This window comes from Otolemur garnettii, unplaced genomic scaffold (genome assembly GCF_000181295.1).
Source record: "Otolemur garnettii isolate 467f Iridium unplaced genomic scaffold, OtoGar3 scaffold00005, whole genome shotgun sequence".
In the NCBI taxonomy this organism is placed as follows: Eukaryota; Metazoa; Chordata; class Mammalia; order Primates; family Galagidae; genus Otolemur; species Otolemur garnettii.
Window position 1 is genome coordinate 30634016 of NW_003852400.1, and position 26956 is coordinate 30660971.

Genomic DNA, 26956 nt, shown 5'->3' on the forward strand with positions numbered 1-26956 from the left:
GTTATATGATGTTAACACTAACCCAAACGCATATAAATAGGAAGAAAAATAATTTTTGTGCTAGGGTATAAGATGCTGAGTATTAAGTATTATACCTGTGTTGAGTTTGGAGTACTCTTAGGACATGGAGAAAAATGTCTTATGAAGTACAGTTTGAAGCTCAAGAGACATTCTGATTTACAGATACAAATTTTGGTGTTTCTGTCTTATAGTTATTAAATCCACCAAAGTTGTTATTCAGGATATTTCATTAGTTATACTCATTCTTGCTAATAGTTTTATAGAAATCCTTAGAAATTCTCTTCCTATCTGCACAATGGGAGAAAGATTAACTGGGCACTTTGCATGGTGATGTCCATCAGGAGGTGATTAATATGATCTTACAAAGCATGCATTAAACCTTGCAATCTTATAGACCTATTCCAAATGTCTTGGGTGGTCTTAAATATCCATTTTAAGATCACACCTTATTTACATACAGAAAAAGAGCTTTAATCTCAATATATGAATTTCCTTTATTTATTTTCTTCCTTTTTAAAAAATAATATAAATTTCCTAAGAACATAGTTTTCCAAATTAAATTTACAAGTACCAGTTGAGTTTTTCCCTACAGAGCAATTAGAGAATAGAATTGTGCCTTTTCTGTTCCTATATTCAAATAGGCTTCTGTGTAAACTTGATGCCCACAGCAGTAGGAAGTTCTTTCAACACTGAAAAAATTGGTCTTTATCAATATAAACCCTTGTTCTCCCCCTCCACATATTTTCTTGAATACAGGTTTATAACTTTGACAGTGTTTTGCTCCTCTTTGAAAATCTCCAGGCTAACAGAAAATCCTGGCAAAATAATCAAATCACTGAGAGATTTCTGGCTGTTGTACTTAAACTACATAATCCTAATTTCAGTTCCTTTACCTGTCATAACGGGATGTAGATTGTATTTCTCCATTTAAGAGATTTTAAACTTTCAATCAATGTTGATGACTGTTCCTAAATACTGAGACCCAAATTTCTTGTATCTCTATTGTGTCTCTGTCTTCCACTTCATCAGGTCAGTGGAAATAAGGCCTGCAATTCCATTTGGCATGAGCCTACTATGTTGATGCCAAGGGCAGGTCATTTCTCAAGCCCCTTCCCTGTGTTCCAACTTTTCCTAGATTCCCCTTACCTGGACTTTGTAATAATAGCACAAGCAATTTTTTTCTTTCACTGCCAATCTATTTGCCCATATCCCTCATTTGCACCCTGGTAACATAATTAGGTCTGCCGATTTTGTGATGCTATTTCAGAAACCTGCCTTTTATCAGACTATAAAACAGCCCTTTCTCCTGTTCTGTGGAAACAATTAAGGCTCTCTCAGGACTTCTCCTGTGGTACTAGGTATCATCTTTACTAGTCATTAATACTATGTGACATTTTGTAGTATTAATGTAGTATTACAAAACGTGATCTGCAGACCAGTAACATTGGCATTATCTGGGAGATTTTTAAAGATTTTTAAAGATTTTCCAGAATCTCAGAAGCCAAATACCACTGAATCAAAATGTATATTTTAGTAATATCCTTAGATTATGTATTGCACATACAATTTGAGAAACATTGCTGTGGTACTTAAGCACAGCGTTGGCAGCAGCTTTTAGTACTTTTCTGTTATGTTTTCTCTTTTTTATTGCTCTAAGAAAATTCTTCCTTCTTTTGTCACCTTTTAGTGATAGCAATATGTTGAGGGGGTTCAGATGAGGTCTGCATTGAACAGTCAGATCTTGAATGACTTTATTTAACTCCAAGGCTTGATCTGGGTTTCCAAGCATCTTGTTTCTTACTGACAGTGCTCTCATACGGTGTTTAGCTTTGAAATATTAAATAACATTTCTTTTCCAACAATTTTCAAAGTAAGTGAAAAGCTTAACTACCCTGTTTTCTGATTCTAAACTTTCCAAAATGCTTTCTGGGCCACTTGATAATTGTCATAAAATTTTATGTACCTCAAAAATAGTAAATGTCTTCAATATTAGGCATAAAAGACTTCCTCTCAATATCCATTTTTTTGCTGTTTATTGAACTCATTACTGTTTTAAAATTTAGTAATATATGTATATAGTATGCATTTTTGCAGACTTTCTTGGTTCACCTATCTCATGGAGCCTTAGGTGAAATACTCCCCCCCATAATTACCATAGCTGGTCAAATCTTCCTTCTTAAAGTGGTTTTCCCATCTGAGATTAATGGTATCTTGAATCTGTGGTATCGCTCATTAATTCTGGATTTGAAAAAAATGTCACGTAATAGGACATAGACTCATCTTCCAAGGTTATCCAGCAGTCTGGATGCTTTAGTCTAGAATGGTATGAAGTTAAATGCTACTGAAGAAAACTCTGACCAATAAAAGACTGAAGATAAGAGGAAGGTGGATAGATAGATCATCTTTCACTTTCTCCCATAGATGAAACTTTCCAATGTCACCATTTATCCTTTCTATAGATTTCTCACATGGCAAATCAGATGTATCTGCTGAATTCTCGTGAAGTAGAAGCCAGTGCATTCACATATCATATTCTTTTGTTACTGTCTTTCTCTGCTTTGTTTTCTTGGGATTCACCTTCAAATCAATGACTAGCTGCTAATTCTTGCGAACTAGAGTGGTTCTAGAAAGCAGACCATTAGGAAGTGATTTGGAGATACATTACTCACTTGTGTAAAAGAAATAAGAACCCCCGTGATGGTAATAGTGGTGTGATATTGGCATGCAGTGGCATGACAATTACCTCAGGCTTTCACTGTCATTAATTGGGAAGAAGTGCAGGTAGAGGCAAAGCATTTAGAAGTCATTTGCTTGCAGCATTTGGTCATTATGGGGACAATGATCATTTTAAGGACAATAAAGTAGCATAACTACTTTAAATGACATAGGAGATTTTGAAAGGAAAGTAATGGGTTTGGGTAGTAAATTGCAAATTCAAAATTCACATTTTAAAACTAGAGGGCCCATATGGCGGCTGTAAAGGGGATTTTTATTTCCTGCTACCACAAGGCAGACTTGCTAAACACCAGGCCTAGCATTTAGTTATATATTTAAACGGAAACTCAATTCTCATCTTCTGTAAAAGAGAGTTTTAGTGGAGAAAGGGTGGAATTCTGAGACCTGTGAGGTGACATTTCAATGGATGAGCGTGAAAATCTCAGGCCCTCACCTAATCTCTTAGAACCTCCTCACTGGCAAAAGAAATCCTGTCCCCATTTCCAGAAGAGAACTCTGTAATGACTTTTTGGAAGCAGATGCCTTCTAAAATTATGTTTATTTTCCACAAGACCCACTATTATCACCATGCATTGCCAAGCCAGGGAAGTATAAGCAAGATCTTTGACAGAAAGAAACAGCCTTCTCCTCATAAAAATTATAACACACATTTAATATGACCTGATAGGATCCAGCAGAACATACAGAAATAGATTTGGATGTTTTTAGCAGGATGAGAGGACTGAATAGAAGGCTCAGAGGAGAAGAGTTTATGTGATTAAAAGGGTATAGGAGAGTCAAGTATTTGGCAAGATCCTTGGAATCTGAGCTGACGTTATATGCCAACAGTGCTTGAACACTCTGTGCTAGAGTAGCACACCCTGAGAACTGTTTCAACTTTGGATAGAAATGGTCATCAGTAAAGGATAAATAAATTCTAGCTTTAAGGATTAATCTATAAGGTGGCTCTAGACCAGTGGTTCTCAACCTGTGGGTCGTGACCCACTGGAACTGTAATAAAGGGCCACGGTGTTAGGAAGGTTGAGAACCACTGATCTAGATAAAGACCTAGTTTAGAAAAGCTACCTAACAAACTGATTTGATATGCCTCTTAAGAAATTTGATTCTAAGTATTTCTTTATTAGAGGTAGCCTTGCAGAATAATTTCCATATTCTCAGTAACTTTCAATGAAATTTCATTTGAATGGCCATGTAACTTTCACAGAGAATCACGGAAGTACTGCTCTAATAATGACGGTGTCTGTAATCACTTCCTGGTCACAATTCAGGTAAGTAGCTTTCCCAGCACTAGCAAGATTGGGCAAGTTGATTTCCATTTTCCTTACACAGTCATATTAAATCATGCACAGGGGACGTGAGCAGATAGTATTGGCTCTAGCCTAATATTGCTGACATTGCCCTTGGTGAGAGTGGGTTTTACCACAAAAGAAAAGTAGTAATATGCCATGTACACTTGTATGCTTGTTATTAAATGTGCCTTTTTATTTGGGGTACTCAATATGTTATAAATGATAATGCTCAATAACTCATCTATCAAAATTAGCATGAAGACCAGTATTATCTCTGTCCTCTATTCAACAGTTCTTTCAAGGTAATGGTTAAATGATTTGTATTAGCTTTTACTTAGTAGCTTCAGATAAATTCAGAAATCTTCTTATAATTCTAGATGAATCCATGCATCTGCTACTGATACTGGATTCAGAAGACAGTTTTACTGATACCCCAAATCTGGATGACCCAGCCACATAGCAGTGTTCAACATGTATCATTTTGTCATCCAGTTCTTTCTATACAAATCAAAAACTTTTTCTCTTGAAAAAGAATTAAGTTCTTGGTCCCATTTATCATAGAGGTTCTTGGATTTCTTAGGAAAATCTAGTTTATCCCTTCAAGCCTTCTTTAAACTTCATCTACCAAAGTATCTACCTTATTAGCTACGTAATCCTTATTATTATTTTTGTCCATAATGTAACCATTAATTTGCTAGGACTATTTTTTTTTTACATATAGTCTTATACTGTTTTTCAACATAGACATTACTTTCCCCATTTTACAAAAAGGAAACTGAGGCCAAGTGTGTTTGAAATGAACATGTCCATATCACCTTGCTGCTAGTGAGTAGCAAAGCTGAATCTGACACAGAGGCTTTTCTGCTGTGTGTACACAGTTTGTGCTGTTTCTGTCACACCACCCTTGTTGAATGTGCCACGTTCATGATTCTAATTAGAATTGTGCTGTGAGGGTGAGAATGCCATCTTACACTTGGATCATTTAATGACCAAATTTGTAGTTGATAAGATATATGCTGATATACTTAGTGGAGCCCACCTAATCAGAAAGTACTGTCCTTTTAAAGCAACAGAAGACAGAATGGCACAGTTACTGACCAGTCCAAATGTGGGAAATACTATTTGCTTCTAGTTACACTAAAAGCAAAGGAAAAGATTTCTAGATTTCTTCTAAGTGAAAGTGCTAGCACCTATTAGACATGGAAAAAAGCGTAAGGAAATCTGCATTTAATTTTGTTTGCAGAGACACTGCTATGTTCCTTGATCACTTCTAAAAACTTTGTAGTCCCTGGGGTTTTCCCGGTATAAGATCATGTCATCTGAAAAGAGGTTGCATTTGAATTCCTTTGATCTCCTTCTCTTTCCTGACTGCAAGGGCTATGACTTCTAGCACTATGTTAAATCAGTGAAGACAGAGGGTATCCTTGTCTGGTTTCAGATCTGAGTGGAAATGCTTTCAGTTTTACTCCATTCAATACGATACTGGTTGTGGCTTTGCTGTAGATGGCATCGATCAGTTTAAGGGATGTTCCATCTAACACTATTTTCTTGAGTGTTTTTATTATGAAAGGATGCCAGATATTATCAAAAGCCTTTTTTGTGCCAATTGAAAGAATCTTATGGTTTTTGGTTTTGATTCTATTTATGTGGTATACTCAGCAACACCAAAAATAAGTAACTTGGATTTGATCAAGCTAAAAACCCTTTGCACAGCATACCACAAACAGAGCAAACAAGCAGCCTTCGGAATGGGAGATGTTCTTTGCATGTTATGAATCTGACAAAGGCCTGACAACTAGAATCTCTAGAGAACTCAAAATAAACAATAAGAAAAGTACAAACAACCCTCTCTATAAGTGGACAAAAGACTTGAACAGAAACTTCTCTGTAGATAACAGACAAATGGCCTATAAACACATGAAAAAATGCTTTAATCTCTTTAATCATCAGAGAAATGTAAATCAAAAACACTCTAATATATCACCTAACCCCAGCAAGATTAGCCCACATCACAGAGTCACAAAACACCAGATGCTAGCATGGATGTGGAGAGAAGGGAACACTTCTGCACTGCTGGTGGGATTGCAAACTAATACAGCTTCTTTGGAGAGAAGTATGGAGAATCCTCAAAGATCTAAAGGTAGACCTTCCACTTGATCCTACAATCCTATTATTAGGTATCTACATAGAAGAACAAAAATAATTTTGCCACAAAGACATTTGTATAAGAATGTTGATTGCAGCTCGATTTATAATTGCCAAGTCATGGAAGCAACCTAAGTGCCCATCAACCCATTAATGGATCAACAAAATGTGGTATATGTATACCATGGAATACTATTCAGCCATTAAAAAAATATGAAGACTTCACATCTTTTGCATTTACCTGGATGGAACTGAAATACATTCTTCTTAGTGAAGTATTGTAAGAATGAAAAAATAAATATCCAATGTACTCCTTATTAATGTGAAACCAATATATAAACAATTGCATGCTCATATAAACAATAAAACACAAATATAGACTGGTACAGGGACAGAGGTAGGTGAGGGGGAAGGAGGAGGGAGGATAGTTGGCAGAAGGAGGGGGGGTATGAAGAAGGATCTCACCTAATGTAAACATTGTGAGGGGGCATAACAGGCCTCTTGGGTGGGGGACTCTTTTACAACTGGAATTTTATTCTGGAAGTGAGAACAATGTAGCTAAAAATTTGTACCCTGATATTAATTTGAAATTTTAAAAAAGGAACCTGCTTTTAAGACTGAGAGAACATATTCAATGTTTACTATTTCTGATCCTGAGACAATTTTGCTGAGAAAAAGTCAGATTACTGAATAGTCTCGATTTACTTGTCCTATGTCCTAAGTTTTAATTCAAATGAGAATGTGTCAGATCTAGTACAGGAGAAGAATGACTCAGAATTACGTAGGAGAGCTGCAAAATGGCCTGTGATTTTCTGGCACTTCTTGTGGGCACAGCTCTGATCTTCATATACTGGGTAGAATGATATTAAACATTACCAAGGCAATTTCAAATCAGCTGCCATCCCTGGGAAGAGCAGAGAGCTCATTAGATGAAGAATGATGCAAGTTTACACTCAGATATTAGCTATCATTACTTTTAGGTTTAACATATTAACTTTAATATCATTAGCAGTGCTAAAAGTATTATTTTTCTAAATAGTTTGCCACTTTATCAGGAAAATGTGATTAAAGTAAAACTGATACAATTTAATAAAATTTCTAGTAAAGGGGGTATCTGTAGTTGCCAAGCTCTTATAAACTTATGTTATCTTTTCTCTTTTTTCCAAATGAAACATTGTCTATTAATCAATTAAAGATATTTACTGAGCTCCTTCTCAATGGTTCTATGTCTATGCTATAGGTGAAAAAATACAGTTACAAAGGAAAAACAAGGACTAGTACCTCAATTTGAAATTCATTTTAATTTTAAGGTTGTTAAAAGAAGATTATCTTAAAGACCAACTATGTTCTAAGGCAGAGATTCTTAAATGCTCATAAAAATTATGGAGAACACCAAATAGTCTTTTTAATGTTATAAATATCTATGAAAGTTTATCATGTTAAAAATTAAAATTAAAGCATTTAAAACATGTATTTATTCATTGGTTTAGAATAACAAAAGCTTATTATGTATTAACATAAATAGCATATTTTTTAAATGAAAAATAACCATGTTTTTTAAATCAAAAATTAATTGGTAGAGTGGCCTTGTTTTACATTTTTGTGTCTCATTACTGTCTGGCTTAGGAAGGACAGCTGGATTCTCATGTCTGCCTTGGCATGTCGTCTGTTGCAATCTCACATGTCGCGTAGCTTCTGGATTAGTTCACTGTGTACTCATGAGAAAGTGAATGTATAATGGAAAATAATATCTTAGTATTATTATGAACAGTTTTGACCTATAGGTATCCAGAAATGGTTTCAAGGACCTCTAGAGGTCCCCAGATCACACTTTAAAACTGCCTTCTCTAAGATAATAATATGATGAGTGGAAGGGGTAACTCAATATTATGCATTAATATAAAATTGAAAAAAAAGCATGCATTTGAGTGAGGTAGTACTTGTGATAAATTCTCTCCTTCTTGTTGTGATTTGCTTTTAAAAAACACATGCTAAGCATTGATCCAGTTTCAGCAAAATGAATTTAATTTAAAGGCTATTTAAGTAATTTCATGTTACTATATATAGGAGTGTTTATGTGAACACTTATATGATTTTTTATTGTCTAATTTTTAGATGTTTAGACTCTACCAACAAAAGACAATTATTTGCATTCTAATTTTTATGTTTTCCTGCACAGCACTTATGCAATTTTGGAAAGTAGCTACTAGCCATTCTCAGTACTGTTCATATTTCTTACTCTATTTTACAATTTATATTTGTTTTTAAAGTTGGTTGTCTGTAAATGTTATTTTTCAGGTAGGTGACATTAAGCATCAGAACCATGTAAAATTTGGAGTCTATTTTGTAGAAGTTGTAGAATTTTCTACGAATCCAGTAGACTGAATGGCTTATGTTACTATATAAAGAGTTGACCAAATGTCAACCAACCGGTCTGAGATAGGCATTCAAAAGAAGAAAATATTAGGAAATGTATTCTTGCCTCACCCCTTAAAAGACCCATTATGTTTCACTAGTGTTATCAATAAGTAAAGGTCAATTTTGTTTCTGCTATACCAGAGATCTAATGCTATAAATTAATTTTAATCATAACTAGTTACATACATCATAGAAGAATAAAAAGTCCTTATACAAGGGCATAGGTGACTTCACATTTTTTCAATTGAAATCTAGGAATAAAATGACAGATTCTATCTCTTCTGCTCTCCAGTTTTCCTAAAGTTTCTCACTTACAATTTTCAATTTTAAAAATAAAAGAAAAAAATATGTCTCTATGACATTGGGAGAAACAAGGACTGTTGTTATTCAGGGAATGCAAAGGCTCAAAAGATGAACGTTCCCTTTTCGCCCTTACATTTTACTTCTCCCTTCCTCAGCTCAATAGAGCCCTCACACTTGGAGAAGGAATGAATTTAGTTCTAAAAACAGGTTTTGTGATGACTAGATAAAGGACTGCTTATTTTGTGGATGGTGCTTCTGCACAAAGAACTGTGTGTTACTAACAGTAACACAATAGTCCAGCAGGTAATAGGAAACTTCTGAATAGAAGGAAAGAAAAGGGTGGTAGAACCAGAAGATAATCTACATTTTACATCAAGTACAAAGGCAGCCCTGTTCATTATGATGTTCAGACCCCCAGTCACATCTGGTGCTACATTAACGGCTTCACATAAACATGGGCTGGATATACTTTTTTTTTTTTTTAAATTTTGCGTTTGAAATATTTATGTTAAAGAAAGAAAGTTATGTGAGAAATAACTAGCTTTAAGCTGTCCGGAAAGAACTTTTCTTTCTTCATTTTCTTTAAACTGCAATTCCTGGAACACTTGAGAAATCCAGTTACGGTATATCCACATCACAGAGCCAGGAATACGCATTACTGAGAATAACAGTATGTTGAGGTTATTGCAACCCAGCTCCAAGAAACTTCAACTTCATTCCTTCTCCAGAATGTAGATGACAATTCAAAATCAAAGACACAGAACAGAGTGCTCTCAATTGCACAGGATTGCTTGTTATGATCATGGAACTTTTTGCACCTTCATTCACGTATAACACAGTAAACACAGATGTTGGCACATCAAGTCTACATAGCAACTTAAACATTCAGTAGGTTACTATACTCACATTCAACTATAGCATTTGGAAAACATTCAGTTCAGCTAAAATTTATATATCTCTATTATTCTGGGAAGAAGGTATTTTAAAATGACATTAAAAGAGACAAATGATTGTATTTTAATTATTGTTTTATTTGAAAGCACTAATTAACAAAGCACTGACAAGTTTAATCACTCAGCTTTGACTGAATTTCCATTTTCTATTTGCAAGTTGTTACTGAGATTTGTAATATCACACAACTCAAATATTTTAGAATCTGCCTTAATAATTTATTTTTTCCCAGTACTTATATACATATATATATAACATATAAAATGTCAAGAAACAGACCTTCAAGGATAGGATTGGAACAACTAGAATGATGATAATAAATCAGTAAGAGCTGCACAGATTACCCAGCTTAATTTAAATTTAGATTGTTCTTCTGTAAGTTTTGAGATTATTTATTTTCAGTGAGATCCATACCCTCTAGTCTAGGGTGAACTTTCTTTCTTTTTCTTTGTGCGGAAGCCTCAGCTTTCTCCAGCACACTAAGGTTATGTCAGGACCTTCGAGAGTGGAATGTTTTGGATAATGAAAGAGCAGTGTAATCAATTTGCTACTGATAGAATGAAAAGGAGAACAGAGAGGCCGCTTTTGAAGTTTTCTCTTTTGTAGGTCTGACTCACCCACAGCTGTAGGGTTCCAGTCGGTTTGTTTAAGATTTATAGGAGTAGCAGAAACACCAGGTTTGATATCATGTTTGTTTTCTTCTGCCAAATTGATAGAGTCATATAAAATAAAGATAAATCTTGGTGTAACATTTTTAGCTCTTAGCCAAATACTCAGACACCCACATGGCTTAATTTAGTTGGCAAGCAAAAGGACACACCTTATATGTGAAATTGCACAAGATGATATTTATCATCCAAAATAAAACTGGTGTCTGCTTCATGCGTTGCCTTCCCTACTTTTGGGAAAGTAATTATTTTGCTTGAAATAAGTAAACTTCTTGCTTGCTTGTTTGCTTTCTTGTCATTCTTTTGCTTTTTCTCTCTGTCTTCCTTTTTTTCCTTAACTGCTCAAGGTGGAATAAGGTGGTTCTAGATGTCTCAAGTAATGTTCAAGGCAATGTCTTTCCTTATTTTCCCTTTTCTTCTTTGTGCAGCTTGACCAGACTCCACAGCTGCAAAGGCCTTAAGGAAATAAAATCAGACTGTAATCCTAGTACTTTGGGAAGCCGAGGCAGGAGGATGGCTTGAGGCCAAGAGTTTAAGACTAGCCTGAACAACATGTTGACATCTTATCTACAAAAACTAGAGAAAATAGCTGGGCCTAGTGACATGTGCCTCTAGTCCCAGCTATTGGGGAGGCTAAGGCAGACGGACGGCTTGAGCCCAGGAGTCTGAGGTTGCTGTGAGCTGTGATGATGACACTGCACTCTAATCTGGGTGATAGCATGAAACCTTGTCTTAAAATAATAATAATGATGAATAAAAAGAAATAATAGAACATGAATTCTGAGTTCACAAGTTACGGGAGTTAGCCCCGTCTCCTTGCTCTATGAAGAGCTTTCTTACCCTTTCCACAGAGTTTCATTTCTTCTACCTACTAAAAGTGAAATTTTTCTTTAAATACAATTGTTATTTTCTCACATTTTAGTGATTAAAAAAAATTATTCCTTGGTTTTGGTATCTGTATAGTAGAAACAACCTTCTAACATTTAAAAGACGATATATTCCCAAACGGTATGTTTAAATTCATTTTGGCCATTTTTAATGAAATTCTTAGTATATATTAATCTTTTTCTTTTAGGAAAGTAATTGAAATATCATTTGTTCTTTCATGTTGGAACTAAGGAATGACTATATATTTAAAGGTAGATGCAATTGAAATATGTGGGTTACGGTATATAAAATAACCAAAAATTGACTCAGTGAGCTAACATTTGTAATTCTTGAATCTTGCACTTAATAAATTAGGTTTTTTAAAAACTATTTTTTCACCTTTATTTGTAAATGAAAAGATACCAAAACGTTCAGTATATTTTGCAAATTCTTACAAATGGCATATTGTGAGGGAAGATAGACTATTTTTTCAATAAATGAAAGAATAATATAAATATCATATTCTTTGTGGTCCTCATTTATATGGTTTTTTGAAGTATAAGAAATTGCTATATAAGCAATAAGCTAAATATGAAAATTGGTGAAATGAGTGCAAATTATGGGTCTGGTGGAAAGGACCAGGACATAAATTTGCAAAATTATTATTATTTTTGTCAGACCCATTTATTTTCATTTTGGCATCATTGCTACATATGTCTGTAAGCAATGGTCTACTTTGAGTTGAAATCTAACAATATGCATCTTGGAATAAAACCAATTCAAAACTCTGTATTGTTCAAAATCACCGTGGGAACTAGTATTTATCAGTTTAGCCATAGAAGATATAGGAGTAAACATATTAGGCCTTTTCGAGGCTTTTTACTATTCTGGAGACACACAGAGGCTCTCCAATGTAGCTATTTCAAGGGGGAGGAGACATAAGAGAATAACTTTAGTTGATGTAAAATATATATATAGATGATAACAGATGTAATCTCTCCCTGCGCAACTTTAGTCTTAATGTTCTGGATTATTTTCCTAAACTTCCTATAAGTGTTACTCAGGAAGTGCTAAGGTTGGAAATGTACTACATATAAATGCATTTATCACCCAAGCTTTTCCTTGCTTTTTAAAAGCTATGATTTGGATGAAGATAACAGGGTTTTCTTGCTTTCTAGAGATAGATACGTATCTCAGCTAGGTTGTTTTTCTGATTACGTAAGTGACCTTTATCACTGTGTAAAATCATAATCTTCCTACCCTCCCCCTATTCTCACTACTCAGAGATAATCACTATTTTAATTTTGATGTCTAGCTACTTAGTCATCAATTATCAACTACTATTTTATAAAAATATTAGGATCTTAATATAAATATGGTGTGGTAAGGAAATTTTCTACATGGACATTTCTATATTATGTGACTAAGTAAATGAAGCATTAGTCTATGAGACAGTTTTGCATGCATTTTTTTCAGGTATGCTATTTCATGATATGACTGTCCCATGAGTTTTATGAGCCATTTAAGTTGTATATTTAGGTTATTTCCACCGGTTTTGCTTTTTTAATAAATGAACCTGTAATAATTATGCTTATAGAGAAAAATCTGCATATTCTTCTCATTATTTGTTGTGCTACATTTTTGAAAATGAGATTATTTGATCAAAAGGAATCCACATTTTAATCTTTTTTCCTACTGTGATATAAAGAACAATTTTTGGCTCTTTGTTATATAGCTGTGAGCAAAACCAGACAAGTTTATGTCCTCACAGAATATTCATTCCTGTAGGGGAAACAGATAATAAGTAAGATAAGAAAGTGAACTATACAAGTGCTAAAGAGAAAATTAAGCCAAAAGAGGTGAATAGAAAGTATGTGGGAGAGAGAGGAGTGGGTGTTATCTTTTTAAATGAGTCAGCTAGGGAAAGCTTTGTTCTTAACTTCAAGAAGAGAATATTTAGTTAAAAACATAAGGAAAGTAAAAATACCTGCAGTGAAAAGCCTTCTAGTCACAGTGACCAGCAAGTTTGGAAATGTCTCAACCAAGAATGTACACAGTCCCTGGAAAAAACTGGGAAGAGGCCACTGTGGCTGGAGCCACGTGAAAAAGGAGGCAAGTAATAGGATACAAAGAGAATAAGCATGGTCAAGATTACTTGTGCTCTTGTGGGTCACTGTCAGGATGTGGCTTGTACTCTGAGTCAGAAGGAATGTCACTGAGGGGTTTGAGCATATGAGTGACATGACTAGACTTAGCATTTCTGACTCCTAAATTAAGATTAGTGTTATTTTGGATAAGAGCATAAGTAAAGAGTCCAATTAGGAACCTCTTGGAATTCTGTGGAAAGAAATAATTCTATTCTGATGTAAGTAATAGCTCTGAAAATGATGAAAATAGGTCAAATTCTGAAGATTAAACCAATAGAATTTACTAAAAGAATGTAAGTAGGGATTTAGAGAAAGAAAATGAAGATGCCTCCTAAGAGTTTTTGGTTGTTTTTTGTTTTTGTTTTGTTTTGTTTTGTTTTTCTGTTTTTTGGTGTCCAGGAGCTAGTTTTCATCACCTAGATGAGAAAGACAATGAGGACTTCATTTGAGTTGAGAAAGAATATCAGAACTTCAGTAGACATGTTTGAATGCTAGAAGTGTTGAATAAGCAGTTGAACTGAAGGCAGAGAGAAATGCTCTGGGGAGTCATTAGCATTCCCTTAGCTACTGCTGTGCAGGTAACAACCATGGAATCTCAGTGGAAGATGATGAAGAGATTTTATTTCTCACATTTCTTCAGGTTGACAGGGTTGGCTCATCTTGGCTGGCCTTCATTAGGCAACTCTGCTTAAGTTAAAGGTCACATCAGACCTTGCTCCTCACTATGAACTGGGCTTTGTTCTTCCCCAAGTAAATTCCTTCTAGGACTTGGCTGTCTTCTAACAGTGATGGCAGATACCCAAGAAGGTGAGTCGCACTGTGCAAACACGTTTCACATCTAATGTTACCCCATTGGCTACACCAAGTGACCAGACCAATGCCAAATTAAGAAAGTGAGGCATTTCATTCTGCTTATAGTGGGAAAAAATGCAAAGTTACATTGTAAAGCCTATGGCTACACACAAAAGTGAAAACATGAAGACAATAATTTATTCTGCCATGAGTATATGTAGCATGTTTAAGGCCATGAGCCTAGATGACCTCCAAAATGATTGCAGAAATTCACACTTCCACTGTTTCTTTTACTTTGAGTTATTATTTTAGAACTGACTTGCAAATGTGAAGGATGAAAAGTAATCCTTGCCTAAACTACCTATACAATAATTGTATTTGTAAACCAAATAAAGACAAGACATGAAATGCTTAGAGTCAGTGTGTAATGTTGATTTTCGAGAAGGACTTTATTTCAATAGCTTATTAGGCCCTGGTCTGTCTAGTGACCAAACAGAAAACTTTCCCAGTAGATTTCATTCCCTTTTATGTTTTTAATCATCTTTTTTTCTCTATATTTAATAATTAAACAGGAATAAGAATGAATTTCAAATTAGCGTAGCTTGTAATTCTAATCTAGCACCTACAGTTTACTCATCTTCAATCAGTATTAATTTATGAAAAGAGATAATGTTTTTGTAAGAACCAAAGGAAATAATGTATATTATAACACTACTGAATTTTTGATTCACACCTGCAGTATTGACAATTTTAAAGCCATCAAAGAAAAAAAAAACTTAAGCTCCTGTGCAGATGGGCAGGTCTCTCATTTTGAAGTCATTATTGTAAGAAAGTGACCAGTGTGACTCTCTGTGACTAAAGGCTCACATATGTCTTTCCATTCACAGCAAGGGCATTATACCCTATTTACAATGCACACAATCTGTTCAAGGCTTTTGAAATTCATTATGCGTGGGCTGCATATATATATTCAGTGAGTTGAAACATCCTTAAGATTTCTGGGGTATGGTAAAAATACATATTTTTAGTGAAAGATATTTATTTAGGAAAGGAGTTATAATATTAGCATCACAAACATCGTTTGCATATAATTGCACATAGATTTGGCAGTGATTTTAGAAACAAACACATGGAGAGGGAGCTATGATAAAGCTTCAAATAGGAGAGACTATTTTATTTTCAGCAAGTACATTGGAAAAATACACTTTCCTCTTGCACGTGAGAAATAAAGAGAACAGTACTGCATACTTTCAGTGTAAAAATAGAAAATCCATTAAGAAATAAAAGCACAGTTGAATCCATTGCTTGAGAAAAATATACCTCTATTCATTCACAGTAGGTTTTTCCTTCAGAACAAGACTTTTTGCACTACCTTGAGTTGGATCTAAAGAAATATGTGTGCTAAACTCTACCTAAACCATAGTGATTGAAATTTTGCATTTAGTAAGTAACAGCTTTATGATTTTGTTGCTTCATTTGTTCTGCTTTGATATCAAATAGACTTAATCAACATACAGATGCTGTATGTGACTATGTTCTTGTCTTTTTATATTCAGAGGCATAGCTTCCCTTTGTCCTAGTAAATGCCAAATATGCTTAGTGGTAACAGCATATTTGTATAGATAATTATATGGGCACCGGGCCATTATTTGGCTTAAGGAAGTCAGTAGAGGAAAGTCAAACACAGCTGGGGTCTGAATTTCACTTGGGAGAAAGTTCCTTTAATCCAGAAGAAAAAGACTTCATGTGCTTATAAAGCAAAATGTTGGGAGTAGTAGTAAATTTAGGATATGTTAATATAAAAAATTTTAATCCAAATCTATTTGAAGGGCATTAATTTTTGTAATGCCTCTGTGTTTGGATGTTGCAACAAGAACTACACGTATCAATCTAAAATTTTTATTGTATAGATTATATAAAATCATTATATTGTCTAAAATATAAAAGATATTCATTTATGACAGAGAAGTTGAATACTTTGGTGACATACACACATTGAAAAAATTTGCCATAACCAAAACATCTCTTTAGGATATTCTCAGACCCATCCTTCATAATGACCAGAACAATACTCTACCACCAAAGCAAACTCACTCTGAAATTCTTGACCAAAACCCAACTTTCACATGGGTGATAAGATTTAAAATGTCCACTGGACTTTCAAAAACTTGATACCCAAAATATTACTAGGATTATCAATACTCTCAATTAATGTGAATGGCTTAAATTGTCCCCTTAAGAGGAACAGGTTGGCTGACTGGATAAAAAAAACTCAGGCCAGAAATCTGCTGCATACAAGAATCTCATCTTACCTTAAAGGATAAAAATAGACTCAGGGTGAAGGGATGGATATCTGTAATCTAGGCAAATGGAAATCAGAAAAAAGCAGGGGTGGCAAGTTTATTTGAAGATACATTAGGCTTTAAACCAACAAAAGTAAGAAAAGACAAGGATGGTCACTTCATATTTGTTAAGGCAAAGACTCAACATGATGAGATGTCAATTATTAATATTTATGTGCCCAACCAGAATGCTCCACAATTTATAAGGGAGACCCTAACAGACATGAGCAATTTAATATCTTCCATAATAGTTGGAGATTTTAACACCCCTTTGGCAGTGTTGGATCAATTCTCCAATAAGAAAGAAGCAAAGAAATTTTGGACTTAAACTTACTATACAACAATTGAATTTAACAGATATCTACAGAACAGAATTCTACAGAATTTCATCCTAGCAAAACTGAATACGCATTTTTCTCATCAGCCCACGGAACATTCTCCCTAATTGATTACATCTTAGGTCACAAATCTAACCTCAGCAAATTTGAAAGTATAGAAATTATTCCTTGTATTTTCTTGGATCATCATGCAGTGTTGAATTCACCAGTAACAGGTATCTGCATACTCGTATAAAGACATGGAAACTAAATAACTTTGTGCTGAATGATAGCTGGATCATAGATGAGATTAAGAAGGAAATTACAAAATTTTTGGAACAAAACAATAATGAAGACATGAATTATCAGAACCTGTAGGATACTGCAGGCAGTCCTAAAAGGAAAATTTGTACCATTGCAAGCCTTCCTCAAGAGAACGGAAAGAGATGAAGTCAATAATTTAATGGGACATCTTAAGCAACTGCAAAAGGAAGAACATTCCAACCCCAAACCCAGCAGAAGAATAGAAATAACTAAAATTAGAGCAGAATTAAATGAAATTGAAAACAAAAGAATTATTCAAAAGATCAATGAATCAAAAAGTTGGTTATTTGAAAAATTCAACAAAATTGATAAAACTTTGGCCAACCTAACAACAACAACAACAAAAAATTAAAGTCCTTAATATCAACAATCAGAAATGACAAAGGCAAAATAACAACAGACACCTCAAAAATTCAAAGAATCCTTAATGAATACTACAAAAACTTTATTCTCAGAAATATGAAAATCTGAAAGAAATTGACCAAGACTTGGAAGTTCGCCAACTTCCTAGACTTAATCAGCAAGAATTGGAAATGCTGAACAGATCTATATTAAGTACTGAAATAGAATCAACTATATGAAATCAACCAAAAAAGAAGAGTCCGGGACAAGATGGCTTCACATCAGAATTCTACCAAACCTTTAAAGAGGAAAAAGTCCCTATATTACTTAACCTTTTCCAAAACATTGAAAAAGATGGAATACTTCCCAACACATTCTTTGAAGCAAATATCATCCTGACCCCCAAAGCAGGAAAAGACCCAATAAGAAAAGAAAATTATAGACCAATACCTTTAATGAATATAGATACAAAAATATTCAATAATATCCAAGGAGACAGAATCCAGCAACATATCAAATGAGTTACACACCATGACCAAGTGGGTTTTATCCCAGGGTCTTATGGTTGGTTCAGTATATGTAAACTTATAATGCATCACATAAACAAACTAAAAAACAAAGACCATATGATTCTCTCAATAGATGCAGAAACAGCTTTTGACAATATCCAGCATCCTTTCATGATCAGAACACTTAAGAAAATAGGTATAGAAGGGACTTTTCTTAAACTGACAGAGGCCATCTACAGCAAACCCACAGCCAATATCATTGAATGGAGTAAAATTGTAAATATTTCCACTTAGATCAAGAACCAGGCAAGGTTGCTCATTATCTCCACTGCTTTTTTAACATTGTAATGGAGGTCTTAGCCATTGCAATCAGGCAAGAGAAGGCGATCAAGGGGATACAAATAGGGTCAGAGGAGATCACATTCTCACTCTTCACAGATGATATGATTTTATACCTGGAAAACCCCAGGGACTCAACTACAAAACTCATAGAAGTGATCAAGGAATACAGTAGCATCTCAGGATACAAAATCAATACTCAGAAATCAGTAGCTTTTATATATGGCAATAATAGTCAAGCCGGAAAAAACAGTCAAGGACTCTATTCCCTTTACAGTTGTGCCAAAGAAGATGAAATATTTGAGAACTTACCTAACAAAGGACATGAAAGATCTGTATAAAGAGAATTATGAAACTCTGAGAATAGAAATAGCTGAAGATGTTAACAAGTGGAAAAAACACACCATGCTCATGGCTGGGAAGAATCAACATTGATAAAACATCCATATTACCCAAAGCAATCTACAAATGTAATGAAATCCCTATGAAAACACCACTGTCATACTTTAAAGATATGGAAAAAATAGTACTTTGTTTTATATGGAATCAGAAAAAACCTCAAATAGCCAAGACATTACTCAGAAATAAAAACAAATCAGGAGGAATCATACTACCAGACTTCAAACTATACTATAAATTTATAGTGTACAAAACAGTATGGTATTGGCAACAAAAATAGAGAGGTAAATGTACGAAACAATTGAGAACCAAGAGATGAACCTAGACACCTATTATCATTTGATCTTCGATAAGCCCATCAAAAATATAAATTGATAGAAGGATTCCCTATTTAACAAATGGTGCTGGGAGAATTGGCTGGTGACTTGTAGAAGACTGAAACTGGACCCACACCTTTCACAATTAACAAAAATTGACTCTCACTGGATAAAAGATTTAAACTTAAGACATGAAACTACAAAGATTCTTAGTGAGGGTGCAGGAGAAACACTTGTAGAAATTGGCCTGGGAAAATACTTTATGAGAAGGACACCCTCCCACCCCTGGGGCAATGTAAGCAACACCAAAAATACATTACTGGAATCTGATCAACTAAAAAGCTTCTGCACAGCCAAGAGCACAGTAAGTAAAAGAAGCAGACAGCCCTCAGAATGGGAGAAGATATTTGCAAATTATGCTTCTGACAAAGGTTTGATAACCAGAATCCACAGAGAACTCAAACTTATTAATAGGAAAAGAACAAGTAATCTCGTTTCATTGTGAGCAAGGGACTTGAGCAGAAGCTTCTCTGAAGAAGATAGGTGCATGGCCTACAGAAAAAATCCTCATCATCTTCAATCATCAGAGAAATGCAAATCAAAACCACTTTGAGATATCATCTAACTCCAGTAAGAGTGCTCACATAACAAAATCCCCAAACTAGAGATGTTGGCATCGATGTGGAGAAAAGGGAACACTTCTGCACTGCTGGTGGGAATGCAAGCTAATACATCCTTTTGGAAAGAAGTATGGAGAATACTCAGGGATCTAAAATTAGACCTGCTATTTTATCCTGCAATTCTTCTACTAGATGTATATCCAAAAGATCAAAAATCACTTTGTAACAAAGATATTTGCACCAGATTGTTCATTGCAGCTTAATTCATAATAGCCAAGTCATGGAAGACTTGGTGCCCATCAACCCATGAATGGGTTAAGAAATTGTAGGGTATGTATGGTATGGAATATTATGCAGCCTTAATAAATGGAGACTTTACCTTTTTACATTTACATGGATGGAGCCGGAACATGTCCTACATAGTAAAGTATCTCAAGAATGGAAAAAAAAAATATCCAATGTACTTAGTATTATTACGAAACCAATTTACAATTATTCACACTTTCATATGAAGAATAGATTATAACTATGGCCCAGGATGGAGGAAGGAGGATGGGAGGATGAGAGGGAAGGGGGGAGGTCAGATTGAGGGAGGGTGAATGGTGGGATCACACCTATGGTGCATAATACAAGGATACATGTCGAATCTATTAAGTATAGAGTATAAATGTCTTAACACAATAATTAAGTAAATGACATGAGGTATATATTAACCAGTGTGATGTAAGTGCCCCTAATTCTATGTCAAAGCAGTATGTTGCACCCCATAAATGCATTAATGTATACATGATCTATGTGTTTATGTTTTAATAAAAAAATATAAAAGATATATAAGGTAAATAGTCTTCAATTTTGCTACTTCAGCTTCAGGCTAAAGTAGCTGCAGGTTAAGGAGATTTTTCTAGTGATTGGCTTTCATTCTTAGGCAAGGAAGCCATATAACAACTGTAAATGTATGGCATACAATTATATTCTAATTCCCATGTGTACTCTAAGATCAAAGGTCAATATTTCCCATAAACATTTTAAATATTTGCAACTCTTTTCTCTAAAATTCTAAGTGACAATTTTATTCAATGCTTTCAAATATACAATTTATGTTCAGAATATGTAGTATGGGAGGTAATATAATCTACCTGCAACTACCCAGGTATAGCACATGGTATTGACATTTATAATTCTTTTAATGATGAAAGAGAATGCGTGTGTGTGCATTTGCACATGGCAGCTATTATGTTGAACAGTAGGAATATGCTGAGCAAAAAATTTTAAAAATAAAAACATCAGAACCTGCGTTGACAGGGCACACACACACACACACACACATACACAAGGTACTACAGAATTAACAATTACTTAGTTTTGATTTTGGGGAAGCTTTGTACTTAAAACTGGTTTGTGTCTGTTTGTAGTTAAAACTCCTCATTTGACATTAACCATAATTTAAAATGTATGATATTATACTTTTGGTTTGATATATATTGATGTTTTAAAATTGTTTCATTGACATATTTATAGTATCTATTTGGAGGAGTGAATAGCATGTTTATCTAGTCAGTTGAGGTAGTTAATTCATTTTTCCCAAGCTTTATTGGCTCAGATACCCACTCGGCTTGAATAAATATCAGGATCAGTCTTTACTGTTAAAACTGAAACATGCCAGTGAATGGTATCTCAAACAGGATTTCATTAATTAAGTGTTAAAGGAACTTTTTTCCCCTTTATTTGTTTTTGTAAGGGGATGGGGTAAAAAGTTCTCACAGCTGCAGGCAAAGAATGACTCTATTTAAAGAGTGGATGGAAGCACAAATGTTGATTATCTGAATGAAAGAATTCAATTAAGTTTCCTAAAGTACAGGATACTTACTACTGACATCAATGATTGGCAAAATGAAGCAGGAAAATATACAGTATTTAACATTATGATATTTTTCACTTAATGATGGCAGTATTAGATCTTGGCTCGTGTCCTAGAAGACACACAATGGCTTGGCAACAAATTAATTATTTTTCAATTGCAGATGTGGAGCTTTGGGGTGTGAAAGTGTCTTTGCCAAATGGTTTTGGGAAAAGAACCAAAGCAATCATTGATTTCCTCATCTATGCTCATATCCTTGTTTATGAATATGCTTGAAATTCTTGACGTCAGATGGTCACAAGATCACAAACAATGTTCAGTTAACCTCTCAGAGTGATTCTTTAACACACTGAAGACAAAAACATTTAACCAGCTTGCATAATAATCCATAAAATAGCTTAACATTTGTACAAAGTATCTTCCAATTTCAACTCTCTGTGAATAGGTAATTTGTATTAATCTTTGCTAATTATGATTTTCATAATGATATTTAACATCACATTAACTTTTACAACTGAAGATTGTTCTGGCAGATATCAAGGGGAGTTTTAGGTTACATCATTCTTATTTAACTCCTTCTTTGACATTGAGGAATAGAATTCTTCACATTTAGAGTCCTTTTAATTTTTATTGAGATGGGTGGACTCAACTTCTTTTCTTTATGTCCTGTCCTGAAAACACAATTTGTTTACTGCTAAACTCAACTATATAAAAATAAAAGTTTGTGTTTAGTCATTATAAGTAATGAGAAAGAATTCATTGTGAACCTGAAATATGTTTTAGTCAGAGTTGGCTTCTGATACTATTGCCTGTTTAGTTTGTTATGTGATGAGACATTGGTGTTTCCAAAATATTTCCTGTTAAGTGTGGCGCCTCTCTGCCTTTGTGAAACAATGATAACCTGGGAGATGTTCTGAATTGAGTCTCTGAACCCAATCTCAGCTCCCCTCTGAATAATTCTTTCTTTGGTCTTTAAAGGCCAGAACCACCCAAATGGCTTTTCATTTTTGAGAGCAGAAGTAGGATTTTATCAGAAGTTATCCTGGGCTAGAGAACAGGAGTTGGAGCAAGGGAGACATTACTATGGCTGCCAGGATATCTGAGGGAGAGGCTATTACATCTGGTTGTGCTCAATGTTTTATTATCGATATGGAAGATCTGTTTAAAAGCACATCAAATTAATCTCATGGGAGACACTGTGGACTACAAAAGCATATGATAAACAGTACAAACAGGATGGCAGGAAGGGAAGAATATTTTCCTTGGACTACAATCCCCAGACTAGTTTTCTTTTTTCTTTTAGTTGACACAAAAATAACTAGATATTTATTGGATATAAAATGACATTTCAATACATGTAATGAACAAATCAAGGTAATTAGAATATTCATCACCTCAAATTATTTATCATTTCTTTGTACTGGGAACATTCAAAATCCTATCTTCTACTCTGTTAAAAAATTATGATAACTTTTTGTTAACTGTATTTGCTCTACAGTGCCATAAAACACTAGAACTTGGTCCTGCTATCTAGCTGTAATTTGTGTCTGTTAACCAGCCTCTTTCTATCCTCTCCTGCCCTTCACTGGTCCCAGTATCTACTAAATGCAATTCTACCCTCTGTTTCTACAAGCTCAACTTTTTTTTAGCTCCCACATTTGAAGAGATGTAATATTTATCTTTTTGTTCCTGACTTAACACAATATCCTCGAGGCTCATTCATGTTGCCATGAATGACAGAATTTCATTTCGTTCTTTTTTGATGGTTGAATATTATTCCATTTGTATACATACCACATTTTCTTTATCCAATCATCTGTTGATGGATGTTTAGGTTGATTCTATATCTAGGCTATTGTGAATAGTGCAGTAATAGACATGGAGGTGGAGATATTTTTTGATGTACTGAATTCCTTTCCTTTTAGATAAATATCCAGTAGATCATATGGGAGTTTTATTTTTTAGTTTTTTCAGGAACCTCCTTTTTTTTTTTTTTTTTTTATAATGTCTGACCTATCTTACATTCTCATGGTCTATGCAGGGATTTTATGGGTAAGACTTCAAAAGCATAAGCAACCAAAACACAAATAGACAAATGGGACTATATCAAAGTAAAAAGCATCTGCACATCAAAGGAAATAATCAAGGGAGTGAAAAGGCAATCTTTAGAAGGGAAGAAAATATTTGCACACCATACACCCAACCAGTGACTAATATCCAGAATATTAGGAACTCAAACAACACAATAGTAAAAAACTAATAATTTGATTAAAAATTCTCAAATGATCTGAATAGGCATTTATAAAAAAAAAAGACATAGAAATGCTAACAAGTATATGAAAAATGGTCAGCGACCAAAACGACCAAAATCAAAACTACAATGAAGCATCACCTCACTCCAGTTAAATGGAATCAAAAAGACAAAACATAACAAATACTAGCCAGAAATCCCTGCCTAGTTTTTTACTGGAAAAAGAAACAGAGACACTCCCTTCCCATCACACCCTTGAGCCACCCTAGCATCTGTGAAGAAATATGATATTGAAGCTTAACACTAATCTAAGTTACTTCTCACAGTAAAATTGTGAGAAGGTGATACTAGGCTTATGTTAAGAAAGATGTGGTAAATAATTTGTTCAAGTATGACACCTAGTAAATGGCTAAATCTAAAGTTGAATTCAGGGTTGTCAGAGATCAAACTCATTCACTTTCTACTTCTCTGGATTATTTTGTTCCCCAAATGTAGAATTTAGATCAAAGAAGTATAGTTGAATTTTACTTGCAGAAGTCAAAGACTACTGTTTAGGAATTATAGCCTATTTTTCTCTGCTTTATAATCCTAAGTAAAGCTCATTTGAATTATTACATATTCTCAATACTTGTAAAGGCTAGAAAAATAATGTAAGTAAAATATGAACTTTCTAAGTTAGTAAAGCTGTAATTGGTAGAAGACAGTCAAGTGAAATATGTAATATAATACCTAAAGAAGTATTAATAAGACTTTTTAAAACTAATGATCTATGTAATCATTGGCTTATATCCAAAAATCTTAAAAGAACAAAAATATATATCTGTTAATGTCAGTAAAGAGACTATCGGAAGAAAATAAGGAATATAGTAATAAATGTGTCTTGCCCTCCATCTATTTTTATGAATATCCTCTTGTAAATTACCTACAATATTTAGAATAAATATTATGAGTAAGCAAAAGAATATTATGAGTAAGAGTCAGCCTATGTTTAAATAGTTTACTAACTTTTGGCAAGTTATTTTATTTCTCTGTTACTTTATAAAACACTTTTTCTCTATTTATAACGTTGGCATAATAATTGCAAATAAGCAATATGTTAATGTACAAATGATACAAGTTAATGTACATAAATCATTTTGAACCAATGTCCAGCAAGTCAGCTGGGCTCTAATATTGAAGAAATGCTAATTATCATTTTTATCTATAAATTTATATTTCCAAATTTGTGAGCTCATTACTATATTCCAAATTAGGTTTAATAAATGGCACATATGTATTTCTTGACTAAATTTTTACTAAGTGCATTACTTCTAACCTGTAGTATCATCTGAATATTTAAAAGGAACTGGGATCAATTATTATTCAAATCAAAGTGTGCCCAGCAAATCACTGGTACTATGTTTAAAGTAATATGTATTCCGAAGTGTGATCTAACTTTCAAAGTAATTTCTGTTGGGGAGATAAATATCTATTCACCAAGAAATGTTGCTTTTATTGTCAATTATTTTTGAGCCATTCTTTGGTAATTTTCCAGTGACATTTACAAATATATCCACAATGAGTCAGTAATTGGTAATATTCATATGTACAACAAGAATTTAATTTAAGAAAAATAAGCACTTAGAGTCAAGCTTAATGAATAAGTTGATTGATCAAGACTGGTTTAATTGAAGTGATGCGATTCACTTTTTGAGTGACTCATAAATATTTCTGAGAACAATTGTAATATTTGAGATGATCATAGCAATTTACACATGCATACACATGGCCAGAGATTTGCATACTGGCTCTCATACACACTGAGGGCAATTTAAAGACCCCCCATTTATATCTTTGTATTATGTATAGAAAATCAGTGTCACTAACCTAAAGGCACATGTTTATTATCTTCAGTCATCACAACAAATATGTGGAAAAGGACAAGAGCTTAGTGATGCTCTGTAATACAAAGACAGCTCAGTGGTCTTTTTTTTGTCCATATGTTTGGAACTGCCTTGACCAAAGGACAGTGTTGGGGAGGGGGGCATAGTACAAAAGGAAAGGCGAACACCATTCCACAGGAGCTGAGAATTTTGCATGAGGAAAACTAGCTTTGCTAGTCAATGGGATCCTGGCAGCACAAATTGCTGGAGGGTGAAACTCTTCTTATAGACACATTGTCTCCTGGCCACCTTCATGCTTGACTTGAACTCTTTCAGTCTCTAGACAATGAAAGCATGGATGTTTCTTTGTGTAGTTTCCCCAGTTGAGTGGGCTTTATTTAGTTCTTTAAGTTATAACTACAGCTGAAAAATTAAATACAGGTAAAACTGGGAAAATTACTAAGACACACTCTTAGAAATACAAATGCTATATTAGTGCATTGTATGTGGTGCACTGTTTTGCCTCTTGTGATGGCTTATAATTACCCTTTCAGTGACCTTCTCCATTGTTGCTCTGATAATTGTCACTTTTTCCATGGGAATTGGGTAAAAGATGTCAGACCATGCTATAACCCTATTAATTTGCAGATGGATGAGGTGACATCGTTTTGCCACCTGCTGAGGAGCAGTTGAGAGACTGCCTCTGCAGTCACCCTGAGTGCCACTGTTGTCTGCAGAATTTCAGGCAGCAATTGTAAATTAGGCTCTTCTGTGGCCTCCTTCTTTAATGCCTGAGCAAGTCTTTGTGTGATGTGCCATAATTCTTTTTTTCTGGGCACTGGGATCAAAGTCTCCTTCTAAACTAGTATTTCCATAGCCAGAATCAAGCTGGCTTTCTTGCCTCAGAAAATATGTTTATTTCCATATAAAAAGATGATCTTAGTTTCCTACAGAAAATTTAGAACTTATCTATCAGTCATTTACATCAGCTGGTATTTGTTACGACAAGAAACAGAGTATTGGCTTTAAACACTTTTCTTAAGTATAATGCTAAATTATATATACATCTTCCTGCATACAGAAAACCTAATTAAAATAAAAAACTAACCCTATGTTTATTATCATTTGCTTAATAGGAG